We start from the raw sequence: 16668 nt of genomic DNA on the forward strand, positions 1-16668 counted from the left end.
CCGTCAAAGAAAATGTTATTGGTTTCCACTACAAATACCATCACAAACCATAATAATAATTCTTTACATTTATATAGCGCTTTTCTGGGCGCTCAAAGCGCTTTACATAGAAGGGGGAATCTCCTCAACCACCACCAGTGTGCAGCATCCACCAGGATGATGTGACGGCAGCCATATTGCACCAGAACCACCACACACCAGCTTATTCGTTTGTTAAGTCTGATGTCACGTGTCACCTCTTCCGTGTCCAAATGCTCTATCAGATACCACGAGAAAACAACAAAAGGTGCTAATATACACTCACAATGTGATATAATACTACCAAAAAATTAATAATCCTAATCTTTAATTCCACACCGAAATCCCAGATAGCCAGACAATGAAAATAAAAATAAATATAAAAAATATTTTTGTTTGGGATGCTGTGAGCATGGAGACTGTAGTGTACACCGTAAGTTTGAAAACGTTTAATGAATAAACAGTGCTCATAAACGACTGCTGAGATCCTATTCTTAAGGGTCGTATTCTCAAGTGAAGCTAGTTGAGGCTTGGACCCGGAAACAGCGCTTCTTACGTCATCACTTAACAACCGAATTGGTGGAAAGGAGACAGAGTGATGAAGCTAATCAGCAGATATGGGGATGGTTAGGAGGCCATGATGGTCAGAGGCCAATGGGAGAATTTGGCCAGGATGCCTGGGTTACACTGCTACTCTAAGGACATCCTGGGATTTTTAATGACAACAGAGAATCAGGACCTCAATTTAACGTCTCATCCGAAAGACTTTTAACCATTAAAACCATTAAAAAATGTTTTTCTGTAGTGTGTTTTGGGACATATTCCATTAGGATTTATTGGTTTTAACAAGCCACCAACTGAAGACGACTAATTACCAGTAGAGTCCCACAGGAACCATTACAGTTTACATTAATATAAATACAAGTCCCATTATAACCAGTAAAACCATTACAGATTTTGTAATGATGTCTATTGTTTTTGTTTTTTTTCAGCAGGGAGAGCACACAGTCTGAATGAAAATTAAACTCAACACAAAAACTAAACATCTAGAAAATGCTATGTCGTCTAATGAAGTAATAACTTTTTATTGACATTCACCATGCCATTAAACACCACTGTCCAGAAACACCACCAGAAACATGACATATAGTATTTAAAATGTGTAAAGGATAATCCATGGTTACCTGTGAATTAAACCACTGTATTGCAAGACATGCAGACTCGGAGCCTGCTGCACCCATGGTCCCGCATTCTCAGACCCCTCGTTTTTCGAGACCGCGCCTCCAATCAAATTGGATCGGATAAACACAAGGATAAACACGTGAAGAAACATGAGTATCGTCAATTTTATTCAATATTTTCTTTTTTAATCAAACTACTTTATAGCTCATCAATACACCAAATAGTCTATTTAATATTTGTAAAGATAGTTTGTAACAAAATTTGAGCCGTTAATGTATGTTTTTTATATAAAATAAAAAATATTTTGATAGCTAACGTTAGCCTTTAACCTTGGACTTTTTTGTAGACAAGCCATTGTAAAAATTTCACTAAAATTAGTTGACATTAAAGTAGACCAATTCAATACATTAAGTGTGTTAATATCAAAGAATGCCATCATTAATTGTTTAATCAGATTTACCGTTTTACCTTTTTTTAATTATCAGACCTTTTCTCCTAAAACTATAAATTGAATTAATTAATTCCGGAGTAATTATTTTACTTTATATAATGTATGTAGACTACTTAAATTAGTTCTTATAAAACGTAAGTATTAAAATGGATCAATATTAATTTAACTGTGATATGAAGTTGTTGCCAGCCATTTACAACTCATACAATTGCCTAATAATCAAATTTTACTATGCCTTCACTATGTACTAACCAGTCTATGGTATTAACATGTGAGCTAGAATGTGTCATTTGGCCTTTTTTTGGGTTCCTTGTTTTAATTTGTATTGACTGAAATTGCCTGAAAAATATTATTTATTAGTACACAATATTTTTGACAATGGCATTCATTCTTTTTTTTTAGTGAAGTTGAGGAATTTGACAGGGCGATTGCAAAACGAATGAGAAAAGAAGCAACATTCGCCTACCAGAAAGTAATTATTTTACCTCATGTATTTACATTACATTTTACATTTATTCATTTAGCAGACGCTTTTATCCAAAGCGACTTATAAATGAGGAGTTTTTTTAATGCAATTGAAGACGAAAAGTAAAGTCACTAACATAATTCTTTCTTCCTTTTTCTTTGCTTTATCCTGTTTACAGCAAGATGACGGTGATCAAGGTGATCGTTAAATAAAGTACAGAATTGTTTATTATTGGTGTTTTGTCTATACGTATTTGAGTTTTGCTTCACATTCAAAATATCAAAAAACAGGTTTTGTAATGTTAGCATGGTATAATGTTAATTAGACCATTATAGGTTGAACTGAAAGAAAAATTGGAATTTGAATTAAAAAAAAAAAAAATTGTAGAAATATAATATCACATAATATTTTTCAGAAAATAGTTCAATCTGTAATTGTATCCCTTACATCAGTAATTTTCTTTCAATTGCACCCACGCTCAAAAAAATAACTACTGGGTAATTTGTTACACCTGACAAGTCACAGTAACTCAAACCGTTTGAATAAACAGATTGCCTTTACTTAAAACATGTAAGTTTTAAAACTTTGCAATTATGTAATCAAGTGATTAATTAAGTGCTGATTGAGCTTTAGTGATGAACAGCTGCTGTTAACAAACAGCATCACCAGCTCCACTTATTAATAACCAGACTGACTTTATTTCTGTCAGACGTCTACAGAAGATCTTATTGAGAATTAACTAAGGTTTAGATGTTGATTTATTGTTTCATTTGAAGTAAACCATGTTAGAGATCAGTGCTTGCTTTAGTTGGGCTATGATTTTTTTTTTGGAAGTTGTAACCATGTGTTTTTGAACATGTTTGTTATAACTCGAAACACCCAGAAAAAATATAACTCAAAAAAACCCAGAGAAAAATATGATCAGGTATTGGTTGTTATACAGCATATTGGTGATGATAATCATCAATTATGGAGCTGTCCAGAGTTCAAAATCTTACTAAATAGATGTTCTATAGTTAGTTCAGTTGAATACAATGAAAGCCATTCAAAAAGTCAGTGAGGTTTTCATAATCAGTTAATATAAAGGACATTCCAAACAGTTTGGTCTTCTATGGTGTCAATTAGTCACACACAGACATCAATAATCAGAATATGAACCTCAACAATGGTTACAAGAAAAAAAAACAAAAACATGCTGCAATGCATGCTGGGTACTATTGTAGTACAAAACTCCATCCATGGCTCCCAGCATGCTCGCCTGCATTTTTTTTTTTTATGGTCACCATTGTTGAGGTTTCATATGCTGATTATTGATGTCTGTGTGTGACTAAGGGACACCATAGGAAAACCAAAACTGTTTGTAAAAGTTCTTTATATTAACTGATTATCACAGAACCGCTGGCTCTTGGAATCTCTTTTACTGTAATCAATCCAACTAAATACCAACAACCTTTTTCATCAGAGATTAGACCTCCAAACAGTCAATAATCAATGATTATCATCACCAATATACAGTATAACAACCAACATCTAGGTACAAGGCTTATCATTTTTTATTCTTTTCAGTAGCCAAGATTTCTATCAAATTCCTTTCTGTGTATTGTCGTTAATATATTCTAATTTTCTGAGATACTGGAAATTTGGGATTTTCCTTAGTGTTCAGTTTATATCATCAAATTAAAGAAATACACATCTAAAATAATATCAGTCTGTGTGTATGAACATGTATAATATACAAGCTTCACTTTTTGAATGGAATTAGTGAAATAAATCACCTTTTTGATGATATTCTAATTATATGACCAGCACCTGTATGTATATGCATATATATGTATGTGTGTGTGTAGCAATCTGTCACCAGTCTCTGAACGCCACCAATATAGTAAACATTCCCTTAGCCCCTACAAAAATTAACCATAGTTTTGCTACAAAAACTTTAGTTAAGCTATGGTGTTTGTATGGTTACAACAAATGGTAATCAAGTATGCAACAATATTTTTTACTACAATAAAACCATGGTTACTTTTTGCAAGGAAGGAACTATACAGGTTCTAAAGAACTTGAACCCAAAAACACTTGTCACTTTTTCTGTTATTTGTTATCTGAACTGCATTACTGAAAACCTCATTAATCCTGAATTTATGTAGTTACCCGCTTCTATATAACAACATAATACATTTAATCACCCCTTTAAACACTTTCTAAAATCATTGGTAATTGAAATATTACACAGAATTGTCACAACTAAAATTAAGAATTCATTAATTAGATGGACTTCAGGCCTGCTTAAACGCAATACATAGCAAATGATGTTACCATCAATTACGAGAAACCTTAAAGAACGATAGACTGATGTAAATGACTGAAACCGGTTGTCATGCACGTGTTTTGCCATAGCTTTTTTATTAAAACACTATACACTGCAAAGTTTAACTTGTTGTTGTTTACATCAAATAATACATCCAAAACCAGCTGATCTCAGTTCATTCTTTCTTTTCCCTTCTATGAACTTAACACACCAAGGTGTTTCATGCCGCAAAAAAAAAAAAAAAAAAAACAGTCCTTGGAACAAAATCCTGTGCAAACATCTGAGGAAAAGCCCAGAAGTTCACCATGTCGGCCTCTTACCCTGTACCCTGTACCCTGGTGGGTTTGACTTGAAAAGGGCTCTGCACTGCAAGCATTCCCTGATGCTGTTCATCCGTCTGAACTCGATCCGGCAGATGGGGTAGTGAACAAAATACAGGAAAGCTAAATTAAAACTTTATTAACAGCCTCATACTAGAAAAATTCAATTAGAGAATGTGCATTGAATGTGCGGGAATACTTCTTATTCAGAGTATTACAAACCGCATACTCTGAATAAGAAAAAAAATAAAGATTTATGTTTATTTTATAATACTACTAGTAAAATATTAAATATAGTCTTAGGCATGTTAGTATTTTCACACTGAAAAAATGGTTTTAAGCTATTTTTTTCTATCTTTTTGCTGTAGTGTGTCAGTTGGAAATATCAGTTTACATTTCCAAACATTCATTTTGCCATTAATTGTAATAACCCAGTGAGTTTTTTGTATGCACAAGGAGTCCTGACAGCAGCTGGTATGAACCACATGGATATCTTTTGTCTTATATGGTGAACAGAATCCACATTGGATCGCAAACAGAAGTTATTTCATACACTCGCATTTAAATGTTTTTAAATGTCTCTGATGCTGATGTTAACTGATAGCTATATATGAAATGATCCACTGTGCTGACCAATATAGTACTTGTACATAATCCCTTCAATTTCATATCTGAACAACTATGTAGCTGTAACAACTAGAAAAAATTACCTCTGCATGTACACACATATGTAATTATTAGTTCTTCTTAATGAATGTATGTGCACAAATAACCTGCTACTCTCCCTGAAGGCATTGCCTTTTGAATGGTGAAGCTCCTCCCCTCAGTGGTTGAGCGCTAAAAGAAGAAATGACAAGAGGTAGGTATATTGGTAGATATAGTACAGAGTAATGTTTCATGTAGGGACATTCAAACAGCTACATACATTTGCGGAGTGAAGTTGTCCAGGAGAACAGCACACCACCACCTCCTGATCAGAGGCATGTCATCATGAAAATAATAATAATAATAGTAAACACACGATAATCATGTATGTCTGTTCAAATAAATTGAAAAAATGTAATGGCATACCTCTGTAAAATCAAATCTAATACCCAAAGCCACATACAGAGTGTACTGTTACAATCCACAAAGAACAATAACATGAGCAAGTTATAACTTACAATACGCATGCGTGTGTAATTTGCATTGCGTGATTACGTTAGTTGTTCTCGCGTCATGCGTGACGTGACACTTCATTATAATGCAAGCACATACTTAACAGAATACTCTAATAAAATGTTAAAGTATTTAAGAACATTAAGGTGGAAAAGAGAAGGGAAAAACAACAATAACATATAATACAGCAACAACACATATCCATTATTTTAACCGTGTTTCATCTGAGGTAAAATTATACGGAATGACAGAGTTTATTCTGTAATATCTGTGTAGTATTTTATTTACAATATATTAACATTCTGTTGCACATAACTTTCTCTGTGTATATTGTAATATTATACAACAGATAAACCTTATATATTTCTTATTGGGATAGTCAACACTACAACATAAAATTACAAAGCACTAACTCTAGTGGTGCAGATGGTAAAACGTGTTCACAATTTGATCCGATTGACCCAGGTTCAAATCTGCCTTTTGACTAAGTTTTTTTTCCCTTTTTCAAATTTCAAATCACATTGGAAAAGCATGTATTTTCAATAAAAATGAAGGAAATAAAAAGTTGTGAGGGATGGCTGTATTGTCCCAATAAGGGGGCATCCATTTAATAATTTTAATTAAAATTATAATTTAATCAATAAGTTATTATTGCATACTGTTTTATAATGTACTACAATACTGAGGTGCAGATACTTGCCTCTATTTTCAATAAGTAGTATAAATAGCAGAAAATCCTGCTATTTTAACATAGTGTAAATAGAATCTATAGCTATTTGCACTTAGTGCCACTGCCTTTCTTATTTTAATCTTTCCTCTGCCATGGTTCTTATTTATTTATTTAAGTATAACTTTGGACATTTTTCTTTTGCTTTGGCAATTCTGCATGTGAAATATTTAAGCCAATAAAGTAGTTTTAAGTTCAATTGACTACATACAGTATATTTTCAGTGTCTGCATCCCATTTTATGCATGATGACTCCAAAAAACCAAACTGATAACAGTGATCTTTTTTTTTTTTTCATTTCAAAGAATAAAATATACAAATATAGATTAAGACTATAGACATGACACAAGAAAAAAAAAAAAATCTACTCACCTCCATCAAAAAAAAAAAAAAAATCTACTCACCTCCATCACTGATAAAACAGTCAGCCGAGCAGTAGCCCTCAAATTCTTTGGATGAATAAAACCCACACAGGACTCATTCCCCTCATACCCAGGTGGACAGTCTTTAAATATCTCACTGCACCATAGGCACTGGGTCAGTGAATATGGCACACAGAACTCATTGTATTTTGCAGAAAATGGGGTCTTTTATCCCTGGGACCGCTCCATATTGTAATAGCAAACGATGTGCAAATCCAGCGTCAACCTAGGCCTTGTTTATAAAACATTCATCAAACGCACTTGCTACACTCTTTTGCTGCCCAGGAAAAACAAACTGCATCTACTGTTTGTGTAACGATGGGTTCTTTGTGAAGCTGAACACGGTAAACTTTCCCTCACATCCAAAAACACTTATTTGGACACATTCTTAAACAAATCCTATGCAGCGCTGCCAAGGATTTCCCGATGAAGCGCGATGATGGGCGCGGTCTCGCTCTCCTCTGGTCGACGTGTGCGCGGGCAGTAACGTGGTGATGTCACGTTTATGTATTTACTGTAAATACGCGTGCACGCCGTACTGACTAGCATTAATGCGCATATCCAGGTTCATTCACTTCCGGATGTTCGTAAGGTATGGTGGATTTGAGATTCGGTGGCAGTAAAGTCAAAAAAACATTTAATTACTCTTGTTTTCTTAAAAATGTGAGTTTGTGTTAATGGCTTTTAATTGTAAGGATGCTTTGATCATAATCATAGAGAGTGTCATTGCAAATGTGTGCGATTTCAAACATTTATGACATGCTTTATGATATATTATTCGAAGTGACGGATTCTGCTGCTCTTTAAAGAGTCTTTAAAAGTCTTATTTCGCCTAAAATGAGCCTTTAAAGATGTCTTAAAATAGAGCAGAAAGACTTTATTAATGTAAGTAATGCCACTGATGGCAAAAAAAAACAAAAAAAAAAATAATAATAATAATAAAAAAACCTTTTTTAGCATATTTGTAATCTTTTTCATTAACTAACATTATCAAAGATTAATAGATACTGTAACAAATGTATTGTTCATTGTTAGTTCATGTTAATTAATACATTAACTAGTGCTTACCAATGACACCTTATTGTAAAGTGTTACCTCTTAAATTTACCTTCATGTGACTTCATATGACTTTTTAGGGACACTGTCAGTGAGAAAAAATTCAGAGAAGAGACCCACTTCATGTGGCTAGATAGTTCTTTAACCCCTTTCCATGTAGTAAGTACTGTAAAAGTATTTGAGTGTCTGTCTCTTTTCATCTCTCTGTCTGTCTCCTCTCAACTATCTGTTTTTGTTTTCTCTGATAGACTGTATCAGAGGCTCACAGGCTCACCAGCGCCTCTTCTTCCTCAGGACACTGAAGAAGAACCAGCTGTCTTCAGCCATCCCGGTGAACTTTTACCAGTGTGCGACCGAAAGCAACCTCACAAGTTGCATCACAGTCTGGTATGGGGACTGCTCAGTTGCTGACCGCAAAGCACTGCAGAGGGTGGTGAAACCTGCCCAACGCATCACAGGCACACCACTTCCTGCTATTGAGGACATCCAGAGGAAACGCTGTCTACGTCGAGGACTCCTCTCACCCTGGCCACAGACTGTTTAACCCCCTGACCTCCGGGTGGTGCTTCAGGAGCCTCCGGACAAGGACCAGCAGATCCAGGAACAGCTTTCTCCCTACAGCTGTCTCTTTACTGAATTCTGCCCTCTGACACCCTCCAACACCCCCCCACCCCACACACAACAACACAGAGACTCCTCCCCCTCCTCATCACTACATTTACAAACAAGCAAAAAACAGTTCACTGTACAATTACTTGCACTTCTGTCTGTTTATCCAGAATACTGAGTAATCCATTTGCACACTGAAATATTTTCTATGCACTTTGTTACTGTCCATTGCACTTGTGTAAATTATGTTCATATGTTCATAGTTTCTGCTTATAGTGTACATACACTTACATAATCTGTATATATAGTACGTTCATAGCACACCCATCTGTATATCATGCTGATAGTATTTAAAATCTGTAAATTATGTCCATAATACTGCCTTATTTGTAGATTTATTGTACATTTGTAACATATTGTAGACACTGTATATCCTGTTCTTGCTGCTTACTGCACTTCTGGTTAGATGCTTACTGCATTTTGTTTCCTTGTACCTTACATGTGCAATGACAAAAAGTTGTATCTAATCTAATCTAAAATAAAAAATTGCCCTCAACTGTAAAATTTTCTAATTGAATAAACTTCAAACTTTCAGGCTATACTTTCTCGAGCCAAGACAACCTAAATTTTGACTTGACAAACTTTATTAATTTAGTTGATGTTAGTGCTGGTTATAAATTAAATCACTTTACAGACAAAGCAAATAAAACATTTTCTAACACCATCCTATAATATATTTAAAAATACATTTAAAATATTTTCCTTGTATGGCTCTTCTGCCTTTCTTCAAAATGATTTAATATTGCTTTAATATTGTTTGTTCTTTTATGTAAATTAGGTGTAGTGAACTGGAGTGCATTGTCTGCACAATACAACCAGAGTTCCAGGTGAGATATTTAAAGACTGTCCACCTGGGTATGTGAGGAATGAGTCCTGTGTGGGTTTTATTCATCCAAAAGATCACTGTTATCAGTTTGGTTTTTTGGAGGCACCATGCATAAAATGGGATGCAGACACTGAAAATATACTGTATGTAGTCAATTGAACTTAAAACTACTTTACTGGCTTAAATATTTCACATGAAGAATTTCCAAAGCAAAAGAAAACTGTCCAAAATTAAAGTTAATAAATAGATAAACAAGAACCATGGCAGAGGAAATATTAAAATAAGAAAGGCAGTGGCACTAAGTGCAAATAGCTATAGATTCTATTTACACTATGTTAAAATAGCAGGATTTTCTTATATTTATACTACTTATTGTAAATAGTGGCAAGTATCTGGACCTCAGTATTGTAGTACATTATAAAACTGTATGCAATAATAACTTATTGATTAAATTATAATTTTAATTAAAATTATTAAATGGATTCCACCTTATTGGGACAATAAAGCCCTCCCTCACAACTTTTTGATTATTTCCTTCATTTTTATTGAAAATACACGCTTTGCTGATGTGATTTGAAATTTGAAAAAGGAGAAAAAAAAATCTCAGTCAAAAAGCAGATTTGAACCCGGGTCAATAGCATCAAATTGTAAACAACACACGTCTTATCATCTGCACCACTAGAGCTGACGACTGATTTTCATCTGTTTTACTCTTGAATAGCTCAATGAGACATATATGAGGTGCCATTAAAGTGTAATATTACAATATACATAGTGAAGTAAAGTGCAAAAGTGTTAATATATTGTAAATAAAATACTACACAGATATTACAGAATAAACTCTGTAATTCCGTATAATTTTACCTCAGATGAAACATTGTTAAAATAATGGATATGTGCTGTTTGTTGTATTATATTTTACTGTTGTTTTTCCCGTCTTTTTTACACCTTAATGTTCTTTAATACTTTAAAGTTTTATTAGAGTATTCTTTAAAGTATGTGCATGCATTTTAATGCACGCAAGACGCGAAAACAACTAGTGTCATCATGCAATGCAAATTACACACGCATGCGCTGTCACCACGTTAATGCGCATGCCTGCTATAGACATACCTTACGTCACTTTGCGCATGCGCGGTAAACACATACCTGACGTACGTACGTTACAAAAACACCCTACATCCCCAAACCAAAAATACATGTAATCAGTCTGCAGCGAGGGGTGTCTCAAATGAGAACGGTGCAGCATTTACAAATAATTCTTATTCACTCTGTTATTATTCTTGATTTTTCAAACTGCTAACACTTTGCATTTTTGAATTATGCATTTACTGTGTGACCACCAAAAATTGTGAATTGTGACTTTGATCGCGCTGGTGCCTCACACGCACATATCTGGAAACAGCAGTCGTTCACTTAGCCACGGTGAGCAGCGGTCCACTTTGGCATATTTTTGCTCATTATGATTTTTTTTTTTTTTTTTTTTTTTTGCTAGATACTGAAACACGTGTGAAATCCAAAGCCTATTTTACCTAATGAATAAGAGTTTAGCTTCAAATGGGCAACATGTTTGGATTTGTTCCGAATGAGAGAGATAAGCCCAACCTTACCTTATGTATCGCTTTAAATTATTTTTAATTATTATTTTGGTTTTGTTTATAAGCCTATATTATTATATACTGCAATTACATTTATCCATTAGAATTATATAATTGTAATTCTTGTTCTGTTCTGATAAATTTTTTACATTTAAAGGATTTGTTGTAAAGTGAAGGGAACTAAAAATATCCTGTTGGTACATTAGCCTATAGCATTATAAGGACTGCCGTTATTATTTCTGAATGTAATAAAATGCAACTCTCACAAATGTAATTAATTTTTTAGCGTGTTTAAAAAAAAATGCAGCAAACGAAAATAGGCGATTAATCAGTTAAAATGTGTTATTGTGGGTTAACAAATTTACATTATATACATAGGAACAGAGTATGGGCCTAATCTAGGCTATGTTGTTAACTATTTACAAGTTTCGTGTATGTTTTTATCCAGCTTTATTTTTCCATTTCATCTGAAAATGACTTGTGCATGCGCATTCACTCCGCGCGCTCAATCTGCCTCCCGCGATGCTCAGCTGTGGACGATTTCAAAATGTTTGATGTAAAGGTTGCTGACACATATTATATACAGGAATTGTTCATTAAAAAAAAAAAAAGTCAAAATATATTGTTAGTTTTATGCTAACATGAAATCAAGGTCTTCGGATACTATACAAGATAAGTTAATTTAGGCTATTTAACATGCACTGTGACATTTTACCGTTTCAACTTATAGAAATTCAAATATAATAAAGTCAGTTTAATAGTATTGAAATTCAAGTTGAATATAGTATTTAAAAAAAAAAAAAAAAATTTAATTGCTTAAATTATTTATATGAATTAATCATGTTATCATGACTTTTTTGTCATATCATTTTTTACAAGCTGTATTCGTTTTCCATTTCAGAAACCAAGCACACACTTTTTTTTTCTTTTTTAAATCTAATAATCGCTCACATAGCTCTAACAAGGATTCATTTTATTTATTTATTTATTTATTTATTTATTTATTTATTTTTTTTGAGCAACATGCCACTGTCAGGGGAGTCACATCATCATTAGAGTTGCAAATTAACTTCAGAAATGGAAAAAAAGGGCTAATAGAGGTTCTTTCTTTTATTCTTTATTTATTTTGTTTATTCTTGAAGAAAATAAGTATTTACTCTTTAAGAAAATAAGGGACGATCCAAATATTTGTAATGTACAATAATATAGGCCTATATCTGTCCATTGGATTTTAAAGCATGACAACTGAAGGTCTATGAAACATTTCATTTTTTTTAAACAATGGCACTTAAAGTTTTCAACTAAAATATTATTTCAACCATATAGCCTGTGAATAAATAAAATGCATACTTTTCAATGAAAGAACACTTAGAGAGTGTAGGTTGCTTCTGGTGTTTGGATTTGTACTTCAATATAATCAGATCCGAGTATAAGAATAGCCTGCAGTGTTTTTTTTTTTTAACTTTATTTATCTTTATTTAACAGCATAAGCTCAATGAAATACGTCTTCCTTCAGGTAGACTGAATGTTTTCCAGCCTTGCTAGATGTTGGGCTCATGATCAATGAGTTGTATTCTCCTCAAACTGATTTTATAAAATCCAAATGTGGACGGTGAAGCTGGGTCAGTTAGAGCTCGCGCTCGCTGTGAAGCAGGAGCAGCTGACGGAAGATTCCGCTTGGTCATAAAGCCTGCCTCAAACTTCTACGTTCACAAACGTCTACGATTTTCTAAAAAATAATGATTAATTATCAATTGATAATTTGTTATTATTTTGGTCTAGTGATAATAATAATATGGGATACGGGAAAATAATGAATAAAAAGAGTAGGGCTGCTGTGAGTGCAGGCATGTTTCAACCCAGTAACATGACAACACACCGCTCCTCACAGCCAAAAAACAGACCGAGCTCAGTTCAGCTGGAGGGGGTTTTGGGGTAGTTCTGTATAGCTTGTGGGGGTCGAGATAAAGGTGTGAATCTCTTGCTCTTTCATATAGACAGAGTGTCTTATGAGGGTTTCAAACTTGCAGAACAGGTTTTTAGGACATATTGGTTTTAAAAACAACTAATGATGACTACTGTATAAGTTTATTAGTTATTATAACTTAATTTCAGAGAAAGTTGCCTTAACTAAAAAAAAAACCAAAAAAATAAAAAACAAATAAAATACAAAAAAAAAACAAAAAAACACTTGCATTAGGGCTGGGCGATGGCCTAAAAAAATCCCCGATTTTTTTCATAAAAAATCAGATTTATGATTTTTTTGCCTCCCTACTTAAAAATCAATATTTAAATGACAAATAAATTGTTCAAAACAAGTTTTAATATAATTCTTTATCATTTACCAGTCAAATTTATAACTGAAACAAGATGATTAAAAAAAGCAGTAATGTTATTACCTTAATGCTGGAAAGACCTTTATTTTATTTATTAATTTATTTTTTAATACTAGTCCATCATGCATCTAACCATCCACTCAGCGTTAAGAGCTGTTCAGATTAAAACTAGTCAGTGTTGGAGATGCACGTGAGCCAAGTACCAGACCCTCGCACTTTGCTGAAACCAGTGGTTGACAGCTGGAACCTCGGAGGGCTCACCCGACCAGGGGAAGAGAGGTGGTCGATAGCCCAGAACACATTGGAACGGGGTGAGCCCCGTGGTGGTTTGACGGAGTGAGTTCTGTGCATATTCTGCCCAGGGTAGGTATTGGTCATATACAGTCTCAGGAATCTCCCGACTTCCTGGATCTTATGTTCAGTCTGGCCGTTGGTTTGAGGATGGTATCCGGAGGAGAGACTGATGATCACCCCTAGGAGACGCGTGTCCAGACACGTGAGATGAATTGGGGACCTTATCCTAGACAATGTCTTCTGGGAGTCCGAAGTGGTGGAAAACTTGATGAAAGAGTGCCTCTGCCATCTCTAGAGCAGTAGGCAGACCCTTGAGTGGGATGTGTATGCAGGATTTAGAGAATCGATCGACCACGACCAGACGCCCGTGTATCCTTGGGATGGAGGAAGATTGGTTATAAAGTCCACTTCAATGTGCGTCCAGGGATGCTCAGGGATGGGCAGAGGCATGAGTTTCCCTTCTGGTAGCTTCCTAGAGGTGTCAGCAATGGCACAGAATGAAAATCCCTGTACATATCGAGAGACGTCCCAAGACATGGAGGGCCACCAATAGCATTGTCTCAGGAGCGAGGGGGTCCTTCTCCTGTCCAGAGCCCAGTGATGTATGAAGCCAAGAGGGGCTGACGATGAGTTGGAGGAATGTAGAGACGCCCCTCTGGACCTCCCAGCGGAGCAGGGTCTTGTTGATTCTCATTGATGGTCTGTTGGTTGATGGTCCATTGGATCGGACTGATTAGCATGGCTGGAGGGAGAATGGTTTCAGGAACTGATGGTTCAGGATCAGCTTGGTAAAGACAAGAAAGGGCATCCGCGCTACAGTTCTTGTCACCCGATCTATAGGTGACTTTGAAGTTGAATCGGGTGAAGAAGAGAGCCCATCGGGCCCTGCGATGATTCAAGCATTTGGCTTCTCTGAGATACTCAAGGTTGCAATGATCAGTAATGACCTCGAGTTGATGCTTGACTCCCTCCAGCCAGTGTGTCCATTCCTCTAGAGCTAATTTAATGGCTAGGAGCTCACGATTTCCCACGTCGTAATTCTGCTCTGCCGGGGATAACTTCTTGGAGTAGAAGGCACATGGATGGAGCCGTGGGGGATCACCCTGCCGCTGAGAGAGTACCAATCCGACACTGGTTGCCGAGTCGTCAACCTCCACCATGAATGGCAGATCTGGATTGGGATGAACCAGGATCGGAGCGGATAGGAAGGCATGTTGTAGTTGGGAGAATGCTTCTCAGGCAGGTGTTGTCCAGGATAGAGACTTGGGCCGGTTCTTGAGCATAGACGTGAGGGGAGCACTGAGAATACTGTACTTATTAATGAAGCGTCGGTAGAAGTTGGAAAAGCCCAAGAAGCATTGAAGTTCTTTCACGGTGCAGCGATATAAAAGGCTATAAATAGCATATTTTTATAAATAGCATATTTTTACAACAATAAACGACCAAATTCCACATGAGATCGCAAAAGGGAGGTATTACAAACACTCAATGATGGTTTAAAGTGAGTTTTGTGTAAAAGTGTACTAATAATCTCATAAATTGTCTTATGTAGCTTGATGCTATTGTTAGCTCTATTGCAGTAACATAACAGGTGCAGCTCTTCTTCACAATGCATTTAGTCATAATAATTCACTTAAGGTCGTAAGAAAATGTTTTGTTGGTTTGTTGGCAAATGTCTAAATAAAACAAAAGAATACTGATAAAGGGATAATGAGGATAATGTCTCTTTCCTTGGCGGAAGTGTGAAAAGCTCGTCGGGCAAAAAAACAATAGAAACATGAATGAGCAAGTTTGCTGAGCCAGACATGAGACAACAGCTTACAGGAGAGCTTACAGGGCTCATAAATCAATTTTATTAGCATTTTATTAGCCTTGTCTAAAAACACACATGACATGGTCTTAAAAAAAGTTCATAAAAGTCACAGTTTCAGAGATTATGTTCTGAAATTTCAAAATAAGTATTGGTATTGGACTTGTGGCTTTAGCTTCATTGTGTTTCTAAAATCATAAACTACATCAACAATTTTTTTAATACATTTAAAAAAAATTTTTTTTAAATATTTTTATTTTTGTTTTCATGTTTGAGCTAATATACAGTATCTCTATTATCATAACAGTCTGAGTACACTCTGATTCCTGAAGAGTAAACTTTAAAGTGTCTGCTTTGTGAACATATGTTGATTACGTATCTAATAAGAAATACTCATGAGCAGCAACTTTTTTATTTTGAGTATGTCATTTGTGTCTCCATGCTGAAAATATGGGTGACAGGTACAGGTAAGACAAGCTATAATGAACTAAACTTTAACATCTGATCGATTGTGATGCCGTGCTCACTGACATGCTTGCGCACGATTCATGGTCTCGCACATGCTCATAAGAATTGTGGCTAGCAGCTAGTCAAAGATTCTACCGCATAATAAATAATAATAATAAAGCAATTAAAAGTGATTAAATGGAATAAGTAAATAGGAATGCTAAAATAAGTTCTAGGTTTGTACTTATAGCCTATATGGAGTAGGGGGGCACGGGGCACAATGTAACGTGGGGTTAGTTTTGTAACACACATGGTTTGAATATTTCCCACACATGCTAGCATAACATAATTTACAATATTTATTAGTTACCATATCAACATTATATAGAAAAAAAAGTGTGCCAAAATTAACAAATATTTTGAAGATATTGCATTTATTTTACCATAGTAGAATTAAAATTCTGGCTTAAGTAAATTTTTCATCTCAGTTTTTATTATTCAGTTAAAATGAGACAAATCTGCTATTATTTTAATCTCCAAGCTGTTATTTATCAGTTCAGATCGTTTTTTTAATGCTTTG

At 34.9% G+C, this 16668-nt stretch overlaps 1 protein-coding gene and 1 long non-coding RNA gene across 2 annotated transcripts in view; both read right to left on the minus strand.

Moving 5' to 3' along the window:
• The window catches only part of LOC109080469 (NACHT, LRR and PYD domains-containing protein 12-like), a 303365-nt gene that overhangs the window by 12828 nt on the left and 273869 nt on the right, over positions 1-16668 (minus strand).
• Positions 4980-7666, minus strand: LOC109053158. Its single transcript, XR_006153882.1, has 3 exons — positions 7035-7666; positions 5671-5715; positions 4980-5582 (listed from the first exon to the last, which is right to left on the minus strand). It is a non-coding gene; the product is annotated as an uncharacterized LOC109053158 (long non-coding RNA).

The sequence above is a fragment of the Cyprinus carpio genome, chromosome B1 (assembly GCF_018340385.1).
Source record: "Cyprinus carpio isolate SPL01 chromosome B1, ASM1834038v1, whole genome shotgun sequence".
Taxonomy (NCBI): Eukaryota; Metazoa; Chordata; class Actinopteri; order Cypriniformes; family Cyprinidae; genus Cyprinus; species Cyprinus carpio.